This window comes from Lagopus muta, chromosome 1 (genome assembly GCF_023343835.1).
Source record: "Lagopus muta isolate bLagMut1 chromosome 1, bLagMut1 primary, whole genome shotgun sequence".
In the NCBI taxonomy this organism is placed as follows: Eukaryota; Metazoa; Chordata; class Aves; order Galliformes; family Phasianidae; genus Lagopus; species Lagopus muta.
The window spans coordinates 75,996,821-76,019,371 of NC_064433.1; the positions used below are offsets into that span (position 1 = coordinate 75,996,821).

The window sequence follows — 22,551 nt, forward strand, 5'->3', positions numbered from 1 at the left end:
CAGAGGGCTCCCCGGGCTCTGGGGGGGCCCCAGCCGAATGGCGCTGAGTCTCTCCAGGCCCCACCGCTCCCGCAGCTGCTGCTCCGGGCTGCGGCTCCACTGCAGGCCCCGACTCCTCCCCGGCCTCCGCTCCGCCTCCCTGAGCTCCCCTCGGCCGCTGCCACCCCCGCCTCCCCGGGTTAAGGAGGCGCCGGGCTGGGGCTGTGTGAGAGTGTGCGGAGAGACACTGAGTGCGTAGTTTATCTCGAGGAGCCCGGTGACTCAGAGGACGGGGACCCCCGCTGGCAACCCAAGCCTCGGCCTTCTCAACGTTGCCGTTGCCCCCCGGGGCCTTGCTTCGCCCCAGAGCTACCTGCAGGTCGTTGGACCCTAGGCCCTTTGGGCACTGACAGAGGAAGCTTCTTGTTGCATCTCCCAGCCTACTGGGACAGCTGTTGAGGCCCCTGCATAACTGTCACTCACCCAGACAGTGTTCATCTGCTCCAGCTTTAGGACACAGGCTCATCCCACCCACCTGATGCTGCTTCCAAATAGTCACTTGCCTTCACAGCCCTCACACCTCTGGCAGATGACCTGCTGCCTTGGATGGGCCGCTCCCCATCATCTTTTTGGCAGAAATGTCATTATACCCCTCAATCGTGTAATAACTGTCATGCTCACACCCAGACACCAAGTCTGCTCCTACCCCCCTGAAAATTCCATTCCATTCTTCATTTTTAATAATCTTCCCTCACACTATGTATTTATCAATAATCTGCCACATTAATTTCCTCAAATTTTACATCCACAACCCTCTTAAAATCTTGTTGTTGCCCCTCCAACATGTTACAATCAGCTAAAAACATACATAAATCCCTATGGATTACGTACAATGTTGTCTCATTTTCACCTACCTGGCTAAAGTGAGTTTTGTGTTGGTATGTTGCAAAGCTCATTTTGGAGATGCAGACTAAGACAACTGTCCATTATTTCAGAAAATTAAAGGAGACTTTCCAGTGAAGTAAATTATATAATAGAGCAAATACTCCAAAATGCATGTGGGAGAAAGAACAGCCATTGTGGGAGATCCCCCTTAATCTAAGGCCAGTTATGTAGGCAGACCACTACCACACAGACATCTGAAATGTACAAACATATAGCAGCCTCAGGTTCCCTACCTAACATGTAAGATTCACTGTATTTTATAATCTCTTCTTTCAATAGCTAGTTTCTTATTTGCATTTCTCTGAACACTGACAGTGCTATAAGGCATGGAGACATTAAACAAGAGTAGGGGAAAAACTGCATTTTCTGAGTAAATTTTATCTTTCATGAACTGTAATATGAGAACAATGTCTATGATGGTAGAGGGACTGTTGTGAGATTTAATGATTTTGCAGGGCTTACTTTATTCTTGTATCTGTTAGAGACTCCTTGCATACTATCAACAGGCCAAAATCTATGCCAAACTCCCATGCCTTCATTTCAGAATGAATTAACACTCACAGGAATTAACACACAACCCCCATTCTCTCAGGGAGCTTGTGCTCTTCTCCCAGACCAAATCTTTGTTTTACTTTTATGCCAGCAGTCCATGAACAGGCAGTAGCTCATTTCCCAATGGTGTTATCTACTCTCCATCAAGGAGGAGGATTTCTTGTCCCTTTATCCATATTACCTTCTCATTACAGATCACTTTATAGTCTTCCCATTCATTACCATGGCCAATACCCGTGTCTTTCCTCTCACCTCCACGGGCCACGGCACAGCCCTGTCCCATTCTGGTTTTTTTTGTTGGTTTTTGGGTTTTTTTTGTTTGTTTGTTTGTTTGTTTTTTCTCCACAGTCTCACTCCAGCTCTGGCACCTGAGCTCCTACACCTTTTGCTTTCTGCCTGCCCTTAGGACTGCTCCTCACAATCACAGCAGCAGCCCTGCCCCGCCCCAGGCATGCACCCATTGTTCAGCAACAAACAAACCATCAGTGTGCTGTTGATGCTGTCTGAGCTGAAACCAGGGCACCAAGAGAGCATAGTACAGTGCCAACTCAAATTATGGGAAATAATATTCTGCATTTTGATACACTGGCTAAACACAGACCTGAGAACAGAGAAAAATATGCAGCCATGTTTTCTGTTTTGATACAGGAATTTGAAAATAAGTTCCAGGATTGAAAAAAAAAAAAAAAAATCAGTTTTTTTTTTTGTATATTTGCAACTTTATTTTCATTCAACATAAATACATTTTTTCAAATGGAATGTATAGAGTTGCCATCAGATATTCAACTCAGAAATATGATTGTGTCTTTTCACCAAAATTTTATAAGAGAAAAATATCCCTTGCTTCACAGTCATACTTTATTCATGTCATCGCTTTTGGCAGTATGCACATTTGTGAGCAACTGCTGTCAAGGATGAAGAACAGGAAGAGTAAAACCTTGCAAAAGTTTTCTGATGAGCACTTTGAGACCTCATGAAGAATTGCAGCCACTGCCATTGAACCAGACTGATGCTTTAGGTTCACAAAAACAAGGTCAAATATTCCACTAGCTTTATGTTTTTGCTGCTTTCTCTCTTTTTCTAAAATCACCTTAATAAAAATATTAAACGTTGAAAGTGTTTTAATACTTCTACACATTAACTATAGTATATATTTTATGAGAGCTGCTCCATAAGTAATGCCTCCTATTTTATTATGTTGGCCCATGATGTCAGAGGTGGATGTTGGCAGTATGGCAGTAGTGTCTGAACCACCCAACAATATTCCATTAGATTTTGTTGCCGTGCAACAGATGGCAGCAGAGGGGAAGTCTGACAGAATGGCATCTGCCACTGAAGTGTATATGAAGCAGAAATGTGTCACTGAACTCCTCTATGCAGAAATTAAAGCACTCACTGACATTCATCGATGCTGAAAGTTAATGGAGACCAAACAGTGGATGTGAGCACAGTGTGGCAGTAGGTGGCGCATTTCAGCAGTGGCAACGGTGGGTCACCTCTACTGGTGCAAGTTTTGACGAGCATGGCATCCAGGCTCTTGTTCATCACTGGTGCAAATGCATAGCTAATGGTGGTGAGTATGTTGAAAAATATTGTTTTGTAGCTGTGAATTTGCTCTAACAAGCAGAGTTACTGTGCTCATTTTATCTTTTACAGTTTCCATGGAAATAAATAGGATAACAACCTACATATGTGCAGTCCAAGACAATTCTTCTTCACTCAGTGTGGCCCAGAAAAACCAAAAGGTTGGGTATCCATTCCTTGGGACACATCTTAGAGCTAGATGGTATTCATTACACCCTGCTATTTCCATACAAAGCCCTACAGTCCTTCTCTAGCTAGGATCTGTGTCCATATTGTGCATAGACTCCTTATGACTCAAAAGACAAGACAGAAGCACCATTTTGCTGAGAGGCACTGATGAGAGGTATCTGCATATTGTTCAATCTATAGCCAACTGCAGAGGCATTGGAAAAACGTAGCTGGACTCGATACACTCCAGGCATCCCATTTGTGTTTCCTATTTATTTTCCCTTTAAGTTTTTATTGTCTTCTTCACCAAATTCACATCTAAAATATTCCCTGCTTTTTATAGGCACCAAATGATCTTACTCCACTACTTGAAAGAACATAAATACAAAAATGACATCAAATACAAAAAGGGCCTTTGAGAGGCAGCTATGCATTGCAGAAACACATAGAATCATAAAACCACCAAGACAGGAAAAGACCTCCAAGCTCATCTAGACCAAACATCCACAGTATAGAGAAGGGTCCAAAACTGAGCACAGCACTTGAGGTGCAGGTTCACCAAAGCTGAGCACAGGGGGATGATCACTTCCCTGTTCCTGCTGGCAACTCTGTTTCTAATATCAGCCAGGATGCCACTGGCCTTCTTAGCTATCTAGGCACACTGCTGACTCATGTTTAGCTCAGGATTGACCAACAGCCCCAGTTCCATTTCTTCTACACAGTCTTCCAGCCACTCTGCCCCAAGCCTGCAGTGTTGCCTAGAGTTGTTGTGGCCAAAGAGCAGGACCTGACACTTGGTCTTGTTGAACTTCATCCCATTGGCTTCAGTCCAGTGATGTTGCCTGTCCAGGTCGCTCTGTAAGGCCTTCCTACCCTCAGGCAGATCAACACATCCTGGTGTCATCTGCTTACTGAGACTTACTGAGGGTGCACTCAGAGTCCTCATCCGGGTTATCAATAAAGATATTGAGCAGGACAGGCTGTCTCCCCCAGTACTGACTGCTGGAGAGCACAACTCATCACCAGTTGCCAACTGGATTTAACCCCATTCATCACCACCCTTTGGGTCTGGCCCTCCAGCCAGTTCTTTACCCAGCAAAGAGTGTGTCTGTCCAAGCCATGGGCTGCCAGCTTCCCCAGGAGAATGCTGCAGGAGACAGTGTCAAAGGCTTTGCAGAAGACTAGGTAGAAACTAATGGATCATGACCCCATTATCATATTTAGTGTTTTCAAAGCCAAAAGAGCCATCCCAAAGCTTCTCCATACTAAAAATATAGGAGGACAGATTGAAAAAAAAAAATGCCACTTGACTGAATTGCTCATGCTTACTATATATTGAGTTGCTCTCCATCATATTTGGAAAATCATGGCTGTCCAATAAAGTCCCCCATGACTGGAAAAAGGGAAACATTACTCCCATTTTTAAGAAAGGGAGAAAGGAAGACTCATGGAACTATAGGACAGTGAGTCTAACCTCTGTGCCTGGGAAGATCATGGAGCAGATCCTCCTAGAAGCTATGTTAAGGCAGATACATACAAGACAAAGAGGTGATCCGAGACAGCCAGCATGACTTCTCCATGGGCAAATCTTGCCTGACCAATCTGGTGGCCTTCTATGATGGACTGATGGCATTGGTGGACAGGGGAAGGCCGATGAATGTCATCTATGTGGACTTTCATAAATGCTCTGACATGGTCCCTCACCACATCTTAATGGTTCTGTGCCAGTCACAAGTGGTGTCCCTCAGCAGTCAGTCTTGGGACCAGTGCTCTTCAACATCTTCATCAATGACATACACAATGGCATCAAGTGAACTCTCAGCAAGTTTGCAGATGACACCATGCTGAGCAGTACAGTCAATATGCTGGACAGAATGAAAGCTGTCTAGAGGAATCTGGACAGGCTGGAGAAGTCGGACCATGAAAATCTAGTGAGGTTCAACAAGGCCAAGTGTAGGGTACTGCACTTTGGACAGGGCCATTCCAGGTATTTATACAAATTGGGGGAAGATCTCCTTGAGAGCAGCCCTGAAGAAAAGGATTTCAGGGTCCTGGTAAACAAGAAGCTGGACATCAGCCAGCAGTGTACACTTGCAGCCTGGAAGGCCAACTGTGTTCTGGGCTGCATTAAAAAAGGGGTGGGCCAGCAGGGAGAGGGAGGTCCCTCTCTATTCAGCTCTTGTGAGGCCCCATCTGCAGTACTGTGTCCAGGCCTGGGGCCCCCAGTTCAAGCTCTTGGAATAGGTCTAGAGGAGGACCATTAAGATGATCAGAGGGCTGGAGCACCTCTTCTGTAAATAAAGGTTGAGGGAACTGGGCTTGTTTAGCTTAGAGAAGGCTCCAGGGAGACCTCATTGTGGTCTTCAATATTTGAAGGGGGATATAAACAGGAGGGGGAAAGACTGCATCTGAGGGCGGATAGTGATAGGACAGAGGGGAATGGTTTTAAACTAAGATAGGGGAGGTTTAAGGTAGATATTAGGAGGAAGTTTTTCACAGAGAGAATGGTGACGCACTGGAACAGGTTGCCCAAGGGGGTTATGGATGCCCCATCCCTGGATGCGTTCAAGGCCAAGATGGATGTGGCTCTGGGCAGCCTGGGCTACTGGTTGGTGTCCCTGCCTGAGGCAGGGGAGTTTGGTTTTTGGCAGTTAGGACAGTGAAATGATATTTGGAAAGGAATGATCTTTCACACCCTGCCTAAATTTCCACTCCTTCCATTTGCAACCAGTAATAAGCACACACTTCAGCAATCTAGCAAATGCATAATATGCAATCTAGCATAATAGCATTCTAACATCCCCGAGGGTTGTTTCCTTTTCCAAAACCACACCTTACTTAAAAAAAGATCTGATATATTTGTACGTAAATATAAATAGAAATGTACTTTTATTGCTAGTGCTATCTTCTCTGAACCTTTTTCATGGCATTTTGCAGAAATGACGTACACCTTCTTTACATGTACCCATACATAATGATGGGTCTTTAATATTTAAGAGCCTAGAGACAGTGGTTTAGAATCAAGCACTTTATAAATAGAAGTTTGGGATCTTGATTACTAAAATGGTTTTGAACCCAGCATTTCTGACCAATGCCAACAGGACCTGCTGGGAGATCGGGCCATGTGAAGTTGGACAAGCACCTGGGGATGTATTTACTGGCTTCATCTTTCTAACACAACTGCTTTGGCCCCAGCTGCTATTTGCTGCATGCAGTAACTCCATGCCTCAGCAGGAAGAAGCCTCGTGTAACAGGCTCTCATCTGCTAGTGGTTAAAACTAGGAGATACCTCCTTCTGCACCCAGCTCCATTACCACTCCCCACAAAGCAGATCTATTCTCTCTTCGTGGTAGCATGTGCGACAGGCTATATAACTTTGCATCCTACACCACAGGCCTCGTTCCCAGCGCTCTACAAGCAGAATGCTGTAACAGAGCTAGACCTGGGCCTGGACGAAGCCATGACCATCCCGGAATGCCCGTTTACCCATGGCGAGCTCCTGCCCATCGGCAACTTTTCCTGACGCCTCCCGCGGAGGGATGGCGAGAATATCGCACACCGGAGCCACCTTAAGAGAGAGAGGCACCACCGCGCGCCGCGCCACAGCCGTGCGGCCCCGCCCCGTGTCGCATCCCATGGGCAACAGTCACGGGCAAGAACGCACCGCCCGCGGGAGGTCCCTGAGCCCGGGACCTAGCGGCGGAGGGCAGGCAGTTTCTGAGGGCACCTGGCGCAACGCCTTTACCGCCCCCCCCAGCTAGTGCCTTCATTCCATAGCTCACCGGAGGGAGGCGGGGCAAAGCTAGCCCGCAAGCCCTCTCTCTGATTGGCCCCTGCATCCATCCATCAAGGGACGAAAAATTTGCTTTGTCAATTGGTCATGGCCCGAGAGAAGGCCTGACAGGAAGGCAAAGGAGGTCTTATTGCCTTCAGCTAATCAGTCAGATGACACACACAGGCCTGCGCTGCCGCCCACAGAGATCCAGACGGCGCACCACCGGCAGCAGGGCTATTTGTTATTGCGCAGAGGGGTCACTTCCCGTCTGGGTCTCATGGCTTCCGGTTAGCTCTGCGACCTGAGGCGGGTTCGGTCGTCCTTCGGAAAATGAGTGGTGCATGCGTGGAGAGGGCGGCCGCGCTGCCTCCGCCTCCCTGCGCATGTCACGGCAAGGACGGCGGCTGACTGGGCGGGGCGGAGGGGACTGGAGGGGAGGGGAGATCTGTCGTCGTCGGGTGGAGCTGAGCGGACAGTCGGGAGTAGGCGGGGAGGTGTGGCGTAGTGCTGTGCTATGTCCGCGCGCAGAGTTCCACTGGGAGCTGCGGCCCTGCTATCGCACCGTAGTAGTCGGGCCCAACAGCGGGGCTGCCGTGGAATCGTGCGCCGTCTGGGGCTGCGCTCAGCGTAGAGGCTGTGGGGGAGAAAGTCGCCTTTTCTCCTTTCTCCTCTTCCTCCTTCTCCTCTTTGTAGAAAACAGTGGTGGCAAAATGGCAGAGGAGGAGCTCCATGTCTGTAGTAGCAGTGCCTGCGCTGGAGTAGAATAGCGCTTTCGGAGTTGCCAGGCCCTCAAACTCATGCTCTATAATTAATTTGAACATAGTATGCAGCACAGGAGTTGTGATGACACAAGGAGAGATGGTATCTGTCTTCCTATTTTGGTTGTATAGGTACCAGGGTGGAACTAAAGCCATTATATGTAGCTTAACTTGCTCAGCAGACATAAATTAGTTCATTGAGTGAAATGTAATCTTTTCACAGGGAAGTTCCCCTTGGGCTTTTAGAATGGGGCTCCGCTTTGTATACTTTAGTGTACATAGTGTGCCAGTATAATCTTGCAGGTTTATATTAAAAAAAGGAATTGGTCCTACTCTGAAGTTTAGTTTTAGTACTGGGAAAAGGAAATTGAGCTTTCCAGATGGAAAGAAGCCTACCTGTCTCTTGCCACACACAAAGGCATGGACCTGTTGCTTTCAAAGGGTATCTATAACCATGTGAACACTTCCCTGAAACTGTCAGAAGTCTCAGCTAGTGACTGTGCTTTTGATACAGAAAGTCCTTTTGAAAAGGAGGAAAGCCCCAGCCTTGAGTTCTCTGATGGTTTGTCCTTTCTTTTCTTTGAGTCCAGCTGTAAAGGCTCTGTGCCATCGCAAATCATGACAATAATCATTTCAGTCTACAACTGCACTTTAATGTGCTTTGAAGCAGGTTGTTCAGTGGACTACTGAACTAACAAAGGCTGGTTTCTTACCAGTTTTGGTCTTGTTTGATTCTTTGACATCTGATAAGATACACGTTCCAGCTGAAACTTTCTTCCTAATTAAGTGCATTTGTAAGACCTCTTTTCATTCTTGTTCTTTTGTGCTTTTTAAGCTAAGGTTGTACTGTGACCTTTCTCTCTACAAGGATACTAAGCGTCCTGAACTTGGTCTTGTATTATCATGAACTCTATAGTAGAGTTCTCTACTTTTAGATCTTTGCTAGAGTGTTTTATTCTTCTTGTATCTGTACAGCAAAGGTTTAAATCTGGCTTGCCTGCTTTTTCCTCAATCTTTCAGACAGATATAGTGGCTGAAAGTAGGTACTAGAGCAGGAGAGGGCTCATTCCCAAGGATCATAGGCAGGAGATTGTTGTCTGCCCTTTTTTAAAGAAAGATGTGGTTGCATATTTCTCTTAGGTCAATGCTGTTATTTTCCACCTGTGGGTGTTCGGGGGTAGTTGCTTTTTTAAGTTGGTTATTGTTGAGACTCCCTTTATTGTTAAATATTCATGGGTATAAAAATAAATGTGTTAGGACATTCATTCAGTATATGGGAGGTACCATCAAGATACAAAAAGACAAATACTGGGAAATAATTGCATGTTCAGAATGTAGTACCTGACAAAAAGCAAAACAAAGAGAAGTCAGAATCCTGATCTCCCACATACAGGGGAGATTGCTTTAACTGGGACCGGCTGAGGGCACTGGGCTTGTTCATCTGGAGAAAAGAAGGCTGCAGGGTGACCTCATTGCAGCCTTCCAGTGCCTAAAGGGGGCCTATAAACAGGAGGGGAGGCAACTTTTTGAAAGGGTAGATAACAGAAGGACAAGGGGAAATGGTTTTAAGTTGAAGGAAGATGTAGGTTGGATATGAGGGGAAAGTTCTTTACTGTGAGAGTGGTGAGGCGCTGGAACAGGCTTCCCAGGGAGGTTGTGAATGCTCTGTCACTGGAGGTGTTCAAGGCCAGGTTGGATGGGGCCCTGGGCAGCCTGGTCTAGTATTAAACGTGGAGGTTGGTGTCCCTGCCTGTGGCAGGGGAGATGGAGCTTGATGGTCCTTGAGGTCCTTGAGGTCCTTCCAACCCAAGCCATTCCATGATTCTATGCTTTGTCTCCCGTCAGCTTTATTGGGCTTTCTGTGGCTTAGATGTGTCCTGAATGGGCCTTCTGGACAAATTAGTGGGGGAAAGTTACGCTAAGGAATCTTGTTCTGGAGCTTCAGCTCAAGCTGAAAAGCTTGGAGGGTGAAGTCAGAGCTTGCAGTCAGCAAGTACTTTCTTGTAAATTAGTAACACTTAAATACAGATTCCTCTGCAACTTAGGTGCTCTTAAGACTAAAAGAACAGCAGGCTGCTGGAGATGGAGGAACTTTCTTAGGAAGAGCAAAATTGCAGGGATGTCAGTGAATGAACTGAATATGTTTCAAATACATTTTCAGTTAATACTCTTTTTCATTCAGTGTGAAACATCTAAAAAGTTTTCCATAAGAAAATGTTTCCATGATAATTATAATTTCTTGAATCCAAAGGTTTACTTAGTGCTACTTAATTAAGAATTATGGAGTACTCACAAGTGAAACATTTCAATAGTTAGACAAACTGATAATAAATAGATGTTTGGGCCCTAAAGCCTGCTGAGCTACTGTTACAGATGTTATGTTACTATAGCCTCATTGTATTTATGGGAATGCTTACTTCTGAATCATTTTTATATGTGGAAATGCTTTTTAGCATGAGCAAGAATTAGAAAGATTCTTGTCTGAAAAGTTGTATATAAAAAGATAACTTTCTTACTCAGCAGTTAAATTGCCTAGGTGTGTTCTGTCTGTCTTTCAACTTGACTGAATTAATTTTTACCCTTTTTCTTGCTAGTTAGCTCTACGGAGTCAAAATAGTTGAGAGATACTGCTACTTCCTGTTTTGAATCGACAGAATTATGTTCTTAAGTTTCAGTTATTTTCATTGAATAACTTAAAAGATCAATTAGTAGCTTAAAGGAAAATCCTATTTTGCGTATTAAAGTCTCTACGCTAGGTAGTGGTGCCAAGGAAGAAAAGTTATGTTTTCACATCTCAGGACTGGTAGCCATGAAAACTCTCTCTACCTGTGTGGACAGAATGTGCTGTGAAACACTGAATGGAGAACTACCATAAGTCCCTTTTCAGAGAGCCTTTGCACTATAGAGACACTGAAGTGCACAAAGTCTGATTAACAGTCTGTCTACCACTTCAAAAGCAGATGGTGTGAAAATGCAGGCAGGATATAAAGCTGATCGCAATAGCTCAGACTAATGAGCAGTTCATGCTGTTGCATCCTGAGAACAAGGCACCAGAGTTAATAGTAAAAGATTAAAAGCCTTACAAGTGCTCCGTATACATATAATATCAGTCATAATAATAGTCTTGAATGACATTTAGGAAAGGGACAAAACTTTTTTATTAAAACATTAAAAAATTAGCAAGAGAAACATAAAACTAGTGGGATGATTGACCTTGTTTTTGTGAAATTAACGCATCAGTCTGATTTGATGGTAGTGTTTTCATTCTCAGTGAGTTTTCAAGGGGCTGATCAAAAGAGATTTTTGATAAAATTTTACTCCTCCTGTACTTTATCTTTAATAATCACAGAATTGCAGGAGTTGGAAGGGAGTTGTAGAGATCACCAAGTCCAATGCCCCTGCTAAAGAGGGTTCTCTCTGATAGGTTGCATAGGTAGGCAACCAAATGTATCTTTTCATTTCCAAAGGAGACTCTATAACCTCACTGGGTATTCTGGTACTCTGTCACTTTCACTGTTCTTCCACATATTTGCATGGAACTTCCTATGTTGAAGTTCTTGGCCACATTTCTTGTCCTATTCCTGGAAACCACTGAAGAGAGTCTGGCCTCATTCAATTATCTCCTGCACTTTATAAATATTGATCAGATCTCCTCTTAGTCTTCTCTAGGATGAACAGACTCAGGTATCTCTACCTTTCCTCATATGAGAGGAAATGGCTCTAGGCCATTTATCATCTTTGTAGCACTCTCTGCTGGACTCTTTCTAGGAGATCCCTGCCTTTTTTGAACTGGAGAGCGCAGAACTGGGTGCAGTATTCCAGATGTGGTTTTACCATAGCAGAGTAGAAGGGGAGGATCACCTCCGTCGACCTGCTGGCCACGCTCGTTTTAATGCATCCTGGGATACAACTGGGCTTCTTGGCCACAAAGGCACCCTGCTGGCTCATGGCTAACCTGTTGTCCACTAGGACATCTATGCCCTTCTCTGCAGGACTTCTTTCCAGTGGGTTGGCCCATAATCTTTACTGATGCATGTGGCTATTTTTTCCCAGGCTCAGGGTTTTACACTTGCATTTGTTGAACCTCGTAAGGTTCCTCTTTGAATAAGTAGTCTTGATTATATTTCTATGGCAAGGAAGGGTTCAGCTGTGAGATGATCATTGCACTTTCAAAGACCGTTTCACATGGGGCAGAAGCTGATGCTGGAGCACCAGCATCCAAATGGAGCTGGAATGTGGCTTGCTTCTCCTGAGATTTCCTGGGCTGAATTATTGGGAGTGACAAGATGCCATGTGTCATTCTGCCTCCAGGAACACTCAAGTAAGATATACACTAGGTCACCTGTGCCTGAGTGGTAAGTCAGCTTGTTACAGTTCAGGCAAGATGGTTTTAAGGCTGGGTGTTGAAACAGGTAGAACTGTCTAGACTGGAGCAAGTCTGGAGAAAGGCTGGCATGGAAGAGAAGCGCAGAGGGCTTGAGCAAGGAGCTTAATATAGCTGGGAGCAAATACTGAAGGAAGACTACAGTCAAATGCCATTAAAATGCCTGTCTGCTGGACAGACTGGATCGCTGGGCTGAGTCCAGTGGGATGAAGTTCAACAAGACCAAGTACTAGGTCCTGCATTTTGGCCACAACAGCCCCAGGCAATGCTACAGGCTTGGGGCAGAGTGGCTGGAAGACTGTGTAGAGGAAACAGATCTGGTGGTATTGATTGACACTCGGCTTGCAGTGTGCCCAGGTGGCCAAGATGGCCAGTGGCATCCTGGCTTCTATCAGAAATAGTGTTTTGCCAGTAGGAGCAGGGAAGTGATCATCCTTCTGTACTCAGCCCTGTTGATGCTCAAGCAACAACAACACATATTCCACACCAACAACACTAACATACTCCTCTCAGCTGTGACAAAATTGTGATGATGGCAAGAATTAGGGACTGTGGAATAAATACAGATGAAGAAACACCTTTCAAATAATAGCAGGGCTAGTGAAGGAGTGAATCTAGGTATTTATTCTAGTTTTCCAGGTTCTCTTCAGTTATCCACCAGATGGCAACAGAAATCTATTTTAACATGGCAGGGACACATTGAAATCCAACTGTTTTCCTGGATAGATATACAGGAGGACTGCAAAGCCTGCACTCCTTTTAAAAAAAAAAAAACACGTGGGGGGTAGGGAGGAAGAAAGATAAAAAACATTATTTTGTTGTCGCTGGGCATGGTAGACACAGCTTTTTACTCAGTTGGCTTTTTAAGTGAGGACAGTGAAGAAGTAATTGGCAAGCAGAACCTTCTCTGAAAATCTGCAGTACAGTGTGCTCTGCAGCCTATGTGGTGCTGCCCTGCTGGTGATTAAGACTAGTGTGGTTACGGTACCCACACTGCAGTCAACTGCACATCTGCTGGCTATGCAGATGTATTCTTGGTGACCCAGAAACAGAAATAGCTGGAGTGGATTCAGGACAGGCGTTCAAGATGGACTGATTATCAGGCTTTGGGAGAGCCCCTGGGTAATTCTGTATAGCTAGGGCCTTTGCAGAGCTTCTCAGGAACCCAGAGGCGAGGGTCTGAGTCACTCCATCACTGCTGGGAGGTTTAGCCTCTCATCAAACTTCATCTTCTCTGGCAGCCTCAGTCAGCATTTTAACCTCAGATGGCTGTTGCCATGGGAACCCATTTGCTCTTCCTGCCATGCCATTCACTTGTCCCTGGCAAGCAACCAGCTGTGAGTCAGACACTGGGATAAACCATCCATGCCATCTGCAGCCTCTGGTGCTGAGCAGCAGTGGTCCTGCCTGTCATGCCCTTCCGGTCCAGCAGCAGGTCATTTCCTCTCAGAAGTGCAAACTCCTTGTCCCAGTCTGAAGGCATTGCTTAGCAATCCCACCGAGATGAGCAGCAGAGCCACTGATTTCCTGAGGCAAAAAACCCTTGGATTTTTACGTCATAAATCACTATCAGGGTACATCATCTTCACAATCTGTTCTGGGGCTCTGTTCAGAAGCAGACAGCTGCAAACAGCATTCCTCCAGAATGGTCCTCTCCTGTTTGGGACTGACAGAAGCGAGCTCGTGGAAGAGGGGCTCCCGACCTGGCAACTGGAGATGATCCAGAGCCAAGGATGACCCGCCCCAAGTCCTGGCAGCACTTCCAGGAATGCTAGGGTGCCGCAGTTCTTGAGAAGGCTGAGAAAGGCAAGCGGGGTGCTTGGAGTGCGCCCACTGCGCTTACAGGCCCCTGCCTCTTCCTTGGGCTTTTCTCACTATCCTTCCCCTCCCCTTCCTCATGCTGTGGAGTGCTTTGTCCCCAGGCAGAACTTTCCACGTGCAGGATTGCCTTTTTCTTCCAGCCGATGCTGTAGGTGGCTGCAGTCAGTCGGGCTCTCAGCAGGCAGCAGCGGAGCTGAAGCTGTTTTCGAGGAGGGCAGCGGTTGGGAGTTCCCAGGGTTGCAGGAGAGCCTCTGATTCCAAAGGGGGAACAGCGGGACAGTTCTGACTGCTTCTGCCACAGGCTGGAGGTCTGAGGAATGCATGTGGACTGAAATGCTTAATGAGATTATGCCTGAAGAGCTGTTGAGAATATGTAGCTAAAAAGCAGGGTAAACTAAATTTGAAGTTGAGAAAAAGATCTAGACATAGAAACCTTAGGAAAGGTGGCACTTGGTTCTAATTCTTGTAAAATCACAGAAAGGAAACTCTGATACGTCTGCAATTGACTTATGTCATACACTGTAGATCCCCTGGGAAAACAAACAAACAAAAAATCAGCAGAGGCTTTGATGTAGCCATATAATAGTGCCTTTTGTATTGCACCATCAACAGAAAGCTGTAAGAAATTTCACAGAGATATGCACAGCAGGGGAGCAGGCCAAGCAGCAATTCACGCGTGTTAAACCAAGATCATGCATCAGTACTTCTTTAAGCACAAAGGGATGAAGCAAACCAAATAACACTATTCACACTATTTAACATTAGCCACAAGACATGAACATATGCGTAGGTAGTGTTCTGTAAATGAAGTCCTCAAGGGCTTCCATTCATCATTTTGTTTTAGCTTCTGCCCCTTTTAAACATCAGTGAAAGAGAAAATCCAGGCCACTGCAGGAAAGTGCAAAGTGCCATAAGGAGATGAGCATGTTGTGTTACATTAATATGCATTTTAAGACATAGAAGAGCTGTACGTTTAGTAGATTTGGTGAGTTGACATCAAAATGTGACTAGTAACACAAACCAAAAGGCAACGTGATTTATTCCCCTTGTAATTCAGCCATCCCTAGCCTTATGCAAGCTGTGTTTCAGCAGACAGCAAAACTTCAGTGGCCATTGAAGACTTGCCATCCCAGTGCAGAGGGAGTGGGATGAGCATGATCTGCAACCCCTGCTTTGCCCTCACCAGGTCCCTGTGGGCAACAGCTGGTAGAATGGAGTGCTGGGGTGGGCTGCTCTGCTTAGTGCCTGCTGCTTCATGCTGCCACCTGCACTTGTTTTGAAGACATTGAGGAGGTGGAATCAGGCCTCAGTCCTATCTGTGAACTTTTACCTTCATGTTTTTACTCCAATTTTATTTTCTAATCTCTCTCTTTTGTTTCCTGTATGATTAGCAGCACTCTTCCCAGAACCTGGCCTCACCTTATCCCATATCTAAGTTGCAAAGCAAGTCTTTTGTTGATTCTTTTTTTTTTTTTTTTCCTTATTTTTTCTTTTAAAGTCTTTTGGGAAGGAATGATAAATTTAGAATGAGAAGTGATCAAATAGTAACTTAAATACATGCAAAAGGAAAATGTCAAAATAAAAGAAGCCATATGATTTGCCTGAGAGTGGCTAAAAATCACGTTGTGGTAGCAGATTCTGAAGAGGAAAAAAAATAGGACTTGTGTACTCTTTAGGGTGATGGAAAAGTTTTGCAAAAGAGCCTCTTTGGGGCAGAAAGAGAAAAAAAACATGGATTCCAAATGACAAAGACCAGGACAAAACTGAGGAGAGACTCTTGGAAAGAATGAGTCAGAAATTGATAGAAACTAAGAGAAATGCAAAGAAACTTAATTTTCTTGCCTACGTTAGGATTTAAGGTGTCTCTTACAGTTGAACTTGATCCATTTAACATGACTTAAAATTAGCCTACAGTGCCCATTTTAGACTGGTAAAACGATTGGGTTATCCTGTGTAGCTAATATCACACCTTAATCTCAGTATAGATTAAACCAGGGAAACAGAGAAGGAGGGAGTTGTTGAACAAAAATGATGCTGGAAAGGAAAATGAGGATGGAGAAAAGATGATGTGGAAGGAAACCTGCAAATGCAAGGAAGATGTGTAATTCACAAAGGGACAACTGCAGGAGCTAGGCAGTGCTGGGTAGAGACTGTTGCACATGCTTGAAGATGTGACCTGTTACAGGGCATGGGGCCATGCATGATCGTGAGGGGAGAAGGGGATGCTGGTGGTTCCAATTGCACATTTCCATCATTTTACTTTTCTTTCAATTTAGGTTGCAGAGGATGCTAAGGTAGAGGAGGAGAGAAGAAGGAATTCCAGTTGTGGAGGTGGGGAATGGAGGATAGCAGGACCACAAAAATAGAAAACCTGAAGTCTGTTTCCAGGTATGGCATGACTGACCCATAATCAATAAATCAATGATCAATAAATCAATGTCATAAATGATCATAAATCAATGATCAATACCTGAAGGGAACCTACACCCAGGAGGTGTAGGAGGCCCTTCAAAAGGGCTGACAACAGCAGGACTAGGGGAAATGGTTTTAAGTTGAAGGAGGGAAGATTTAGGTTGGATGTTAGGGGGAAGTTCTTTACTAGGAGAGTGGTTAGGCCCTGGAACGGGCTGCCCAGGGAGGTTGTGGATGCCCCGTCCTTGGACGTGTTTAAGGCCAGGTTGGACGGGGTCCTGGGCAACCTGATCTGAATGTGTATGTTTGGTGGCCCTGCTAGGCAGGGGGGTTGGAACTACATGATCCTTGGGGTCCCTTCCAACCCGGGTGATTCTGTGATTCTGTGATTCTGTGATTCTGTGACCCAATGGTCATATGGCAAGGGCACTCCGACCTCTCTCTTGGGAACATAAATTGCTACTTTTGTGGTAATTTCTATTTACAGTTGTTAATGTGATATTCTGAGTAAAACACTTAGCAATGACAAATCAAGGCTGACTTTGTTGGGAGAGATATTAACATGCCAAGAAGGTTCCTTTGTTCTAAGGTCCTACTGACGACTATTGCTCATGTTGTCGTTGAATCTAAACATAGTTATTTATGAGGAAAAGTAAACTGGTATCTGTTTCAGTGGGATAATTACTTTGCTATGTGGTATTCCCAAATCTATTTTTTTATAGAAAATAAAAATGATCTTATTCGCTAATAAATTTTCAGCTCCCCAAACCATTTTTAGCCTGTAAAAACACATGGGATTTTGAAACATATCAGAGGCAGATCGTGTTACCGTCAAAGTAGCTATTTATTGTGAAACAGGCTAAGAGTAGATTTCTGTAACAGATCTAAAGCAACATGACTCTCCACAAGAGGAATTTATTTCCATCTCTCAAATATGGCCCATTTTGGAACTACACTCCAATAAATACATATTATAAAATTTCACAAACACCATCTGTCATCATCTGGCCCATGATGAAGTTTGAGGAAGCATTCTTAGGAGAACTTAGTATGCTTTAGCACTGTGGCAGATATCAACAACACTGTTTGTCTGAAAGAAAGAAAATTGTCAGCCTTTTACAAAATTCGAAAGCCAGGGTAACTATGAAGTGTTCATAACTGCTGTATACCTAAAAGCAGAGTCCCTGACCCAAGTGAAGTAAGTGAAGATACCTGATTGCTTCAGCTATGAATGTAAGACAGCTGGCAAACTTTAAAGGGGAAGAAGTGACCTGTGGTACTTCCAGGTCTTCCTAGAAATAGGACAGCCGGAGAGGTGGAGGAGATTTCACTCTGCCTTGCCGCAAATCCAAAGGCACCAGTGAATGCAACCCACTCTACAGCATACTCACCCTTCAGGAGCCAGCTTGCCCTCACAGAGCCTCTACTGGACCTTCTACCACACATGTGTAACCCGTGGCCCTGCATGGCTCATAAGGGCAGCTCCTCCCTGTTTCGTGGCCAGGTCCACACCCGTCACTCCTCAACAATCAAACATCGGTATGTGATTGGCAGGGGGAGAGCACAGTTCAGGGCTGGCTCAAGTTCCTGCAAATAATGTTCTGCATTTTGATACACTGGCTAAACACAGCCCTGTTTTCCTGTTAACAGGAAAAAGTACACAGGTTTCCGTTTTAATACAGGAATTTTAGAATAGTCTTCAAGATTGCAAAAAAATTTCATCTATTTATGTTTGTGACTCCATTTTCAGTCAACATAAATACATCACCTGCAAACTTTCAGGTGGAATGTATGGAGTTGCAATCAAATATTCAACCAAAAAATCTGATCATGTTGCTTCATTAGACTTTTATATGACTTCTCTTAACAAAGAAAGGTCCTTCACTTCACAGTTATGCCTTATTCATGTCATCACTTTTGGCAGTATGCACATTGGTGAGCAACTGCTATCAAGGATGAAGAACAGGAAGAGTAAAACTTAATTAAAATCTCTGATGAGCACACTGATAACTCACAAAGAATTACAATCAGTGTCATCAAGCCAGACAAATGCATTAGTTTAACAAAAACAAGGTCAAGTACCCCCCAAGCTTCATGTTTTTGTTTCTCTCTCTATAGTATATAATTTACAAGGGCTGCTCTGAAAGTAATGCCTCCTATTTTATTATTTTGGCCCATGACATCATAGGTGAATGTTGGTGGTATGGCAGTAGAGGCTGAACCTTCCCACCAATGTTGTGTTACATTTTGTTGGTGTACAACAGATGGCAGGAGAGGGGAAGTCTGACAGAACAGCGTTTGATGTGGAAGTGTATATGAAGCAAAAGTGTGTTAATGAATTCCTCTGTGTGGAAAAAAAGGCACCCACTGACAATCATCAAGGCTGATTGAGACCGAACAGTGGATATGAGTGCAGTGGTGTGTTTCAGCAATGGTGACAGGGACAGTGAGTCGCCTTCACTGGTGCAAGTTTTGCAAACATTACATGTAGGCTCTTGTTTGTCTCTGGTGAAAATGCTGATGGTGATAAGTATGCTGAAAAACATTGTTTTGTTGCTGAGAATTTGCTCTATCAAGCAGAGTGACTGTGCTCATTGTATCTGTTGTAGTTTCCATGGAAAGAAATAGGAGACGTTACTTTTGGAGCAACCTATGTATATGTGGTACAATTTCTCTTCACCCAGTGTGGCCCAGGCAAGCCAAAAGGTTGGACACCCATGGTCTAAAACCTTTGTGGAAGTATGGAAGTGGCAGCCGGGAAACAGCAAACTAGTGAACCTTGCAAGGCTTGCAGAATCTGCATCTGCCCTGGATGTTTGCTCTCAAGACTGTGCTCCATGCTGCCTCTGTTGGTGTAACTTGACATCCTCATGGCATCACATCAGCTTCAGGCTCTTAGAGAGATCAGAGTGGGAGAAGGAGAAAGCATAGGTGAGAGGAAAGAAAGTGAGGAAGAAACAAAAGAGAAGAAGAGGTCCTGAAGGTCTGGTCTCAGACTGGACCCAGCAGTGCTGGAAATCTGGTTTGCTCTCTCCAGTATCAGCCATATTCCAATTCACCTGGCCAGGGAAAAGCATCTGTGTTTGGTGAGTGCTTGTGTCTGGGCAGCTCTCTTGTAGGCAGGAATGAGGAGATTAGTTTCTCTCTTTTTCAGAGTGGGAGAAGGTCTAATGGAAGCAGAGGGTTTCAAAGTCCTGCAGATAGCACAGCTAACTCTACTGTACTATACTGCCTTCTACCTTCTTGTTTTTCTCAGTGAAGGCATGTGAGATTATGGTATTGGAAGATGAAGATCCAGGCAGATCTGCTGAAACCCAAAGCCTAAGAGGACTTTGGTATCATGGGACTGGTGACATACATTCTCCCATTCTCTTCGAAATCAAGTTAAATTTATTGGAAAATTTATTGTGAGGGGATCACTGTACATGAATGCCATTGATTACTGTCAGGTGTTGCAGCATATTTCCAGCTGGAGAGGGGCCAGATTGAGGTCATGGCAACTGTAAGATCCTCCCCCACTGATAAAATCTACATTTACCCTATATGCCCTCCTCCCACTGCTTAACATGGCGCTAACTCCTGTGTAAGTACGTACTTGCTCCTATTTTGATTGTGCCTCCCTGTATAATGGATATCAAAATATACGGATGTAAAAACAGCTAAGCAAGGGTAAGCTACTTCATTGTGGAAACTTGCAATGGAACACAAGAAATAGCCTTACAAGTACTCTAGGCTAGGTGGACAGAAATTGACATGTATTCTACTGATAAAAATCACAGAATCATAGATAGTATCAGCTTTGTACATTTCCAGCAGGCAAGTAAGGGTTTATGATCCATAACTGTACTTTTCTGCTTCCCAGCACATTATTCTTTTATGCCAGAGGCATCAAGTAAAGGAGCATGGAATCTAGGGTGAATGTGAAACACATTGAAAATACAACATTTCTAGCAGCTCTGTTTAACAAAGATAACAGCTGTTTGTGTCATGGTTTTAATCCAGGGACAGATCATGAAGTGACTAGCTAGTGAAGCACCACTTTAGGTCTCCCTATTTTTCTGCCTGGCTTAACTGTATTGTAGATTTTCTCTTGGGCTAAACCATGTAATCGCTCCTCACCTGGTTACCATATCAGTAAAGCAGAATTAATAATAATTCTTTTTTCTTATCTGTGTAGGTCTTGAGATTAATCTTCAAGAAATGGCTAACTCTTACTGCTTATATGCAGTGTTTTCTACAGTGTCATCGTGTTTTGAACTGGACCCTTTCAGAGAGCTAATTAGTTGTATTATAATCATGCCTGGCTGGTTCCACGCTCTGAAAGACATGTCAGCAGTTGTTTAATTTGTTAGTTTCTGCATTATTCTGAGCTCTGTGGGGTAAACTCTGGAACAATTAGGGGAGTAGCTGCCATGGCAAAGTAATTCTTGTTCTTATATCTACACTTGCACAAAATATGATGGGAATCAGAGAGGCTTGAATCTGCTGTATGAACACTGCAATAGTGGTCACACATGTATTTTACTACTACATTTCACCCCACAGTTTAATGTGTTCCCAGAAATCTTGCATTAATACTTGACTAGGAATCAGTTGCAGATCAATCTGTTGCTTATGTAATTCTGAGCTTCACTGCACTTTTAGGTCAATTCAGGATTTAGGATCTCATGTAAATAGCATATTGTCCTACCTTCTCTGATCCAGTGATTCTTCTGAAAGGCTGAAGAATGTGTTATCTGATGTTATCTTCGGACCTCTTAAGGGTGATTAGGCTTGGGGTCCCAAATTCCCAGGGAAAGCTGAACATTTGACATAGGTTATATGAATGGTTGTGGTGCCTTCATTCTTTATGACTTTACAAAGAGCTGCAGAAACTGCACCTAATGCTAGGTATGACTGGGAGATATTTCTTGACCAAGAGGAGCTTTGAAAACCTCCAAGTTAGTGAGTCACTAAAGTAACAGTTTAACAACTGAAGAGAAAGCCCTCCTGTGAATAGTGAGTCCTGCCCGTGTTCTGTCCCTATTTCTCTGTGCTGCACTAATTACTTAATTTTGTTCAAAACCACAGCAAGAGCATCCTTCCCTTACACTGTTATGCAACTTTTACTTAGTTGCTTTCTGAAAGTCAAAAGAATGTAGCCTTCTAGAAAAATAAATATTTCTATATCAGCTGTGCATCTTTGTTTCTCTTTCTCCTTCGTTTGTGTGATTCTTGTTCTTTCCTTCACAGATATATTTCTCTCACATATAGTCTTAACTTGCATATTGTTTTTCTCTTGCTATATCTTTCCTAGCCTTCTCTCATTTTCTGAAAGATACATATTTTCTTTCCCATATTCTTTACTGTCAATCTTTCTTAATCCTTTCCATTATTGTCTCACTTGCTGTCTGTGGTACAATACAAGACCTAGAAAGACAGGTGAGAGTTGAAGCTGGAGAAAAGGAATGATGTGGGAGCTGTAGTGACAGAACTCTGGGTGAAATTGAACAGTAGGACTAAGCGGCTGTATTCCACCACCGCCTGTTCACACACCTTCCTCCCTTGAGGAAGAAGTTCTCAGGCCCACTTCAGTGTTGCAGTTCACTCTTCTTTGTTCAGCTGCCTATTCTAATAGAAACGAGTAGTGCAGTGCTTGTTATGTTGCAGTCAGATTTCTGTACGGTCTTAGGTGCCTAAATAGACAGTGATATATAGATATAGAGAGTGTTAAGGCAATTATACCTAAAAAACTTGCTCCTGGAAAAAACCCAGTCAGTGGCTGTCATACACTGGAGGCAAATTTCTGTCATTGCTTTCAGACACCACATCAAATGCAGCATGTGTTATCTTAGAAGAGTTTCCTAGGAAGTCCTTTTACCACTGGAGACAACTGGAATGGTGGAGGCCCTAACAATTTAGTGACAGCAAATTCCAGGTTAGGCAGTGGGGTACATTCCCCTGCAAAGAAGAAGATGCATTGGGCCACAAAGCATGAGGTAACATGACCCCTACCTTACCTGGCAAGGATACAGAAAGCAGGTGATCTTGGCTTCTCCCATTTTTTACCACATCCATGATTGAACTTATTATGTTAGATGGAGAATAAGTTTATTATCGGGACTAAAACAGGGAGTTATGAGACCTAAAGAAGAGCTGAAGACCTTATGAAGATGATAGCAGTATGGTGAGCG

At 44.2% G+C, this 22,551-nt stretch overlaps 1 protein-coding gene and 1 long non-coding RNA gene across 2 annotated transcripts in view; one reads left to right on the forward strand and one right to left on the reverse strand.

The window, feature by feature from the left end:
• The window catches only part of MFAP5 (microfibril associated protein 5), a 263,735-nt gene that overhangs the window by 120,062 nt on the left and 121,122 nt on the right, over positions 1-22,551 (reverse strand). The gene's annotated exons all lie outside the window — the stretch shown is intronic.
• Positions 7,088-21,511, forward strand: LOC125686573 (uncharacterized). Its single transcript, XR_007373836.1, has 3 exons — positions 7,088-7,290; positions 16,243-16,354; positions 18,988-21,511. It is a non-coding gene; the product is annotated as an uncharacterized LOC125686573 (long non-coding RNA).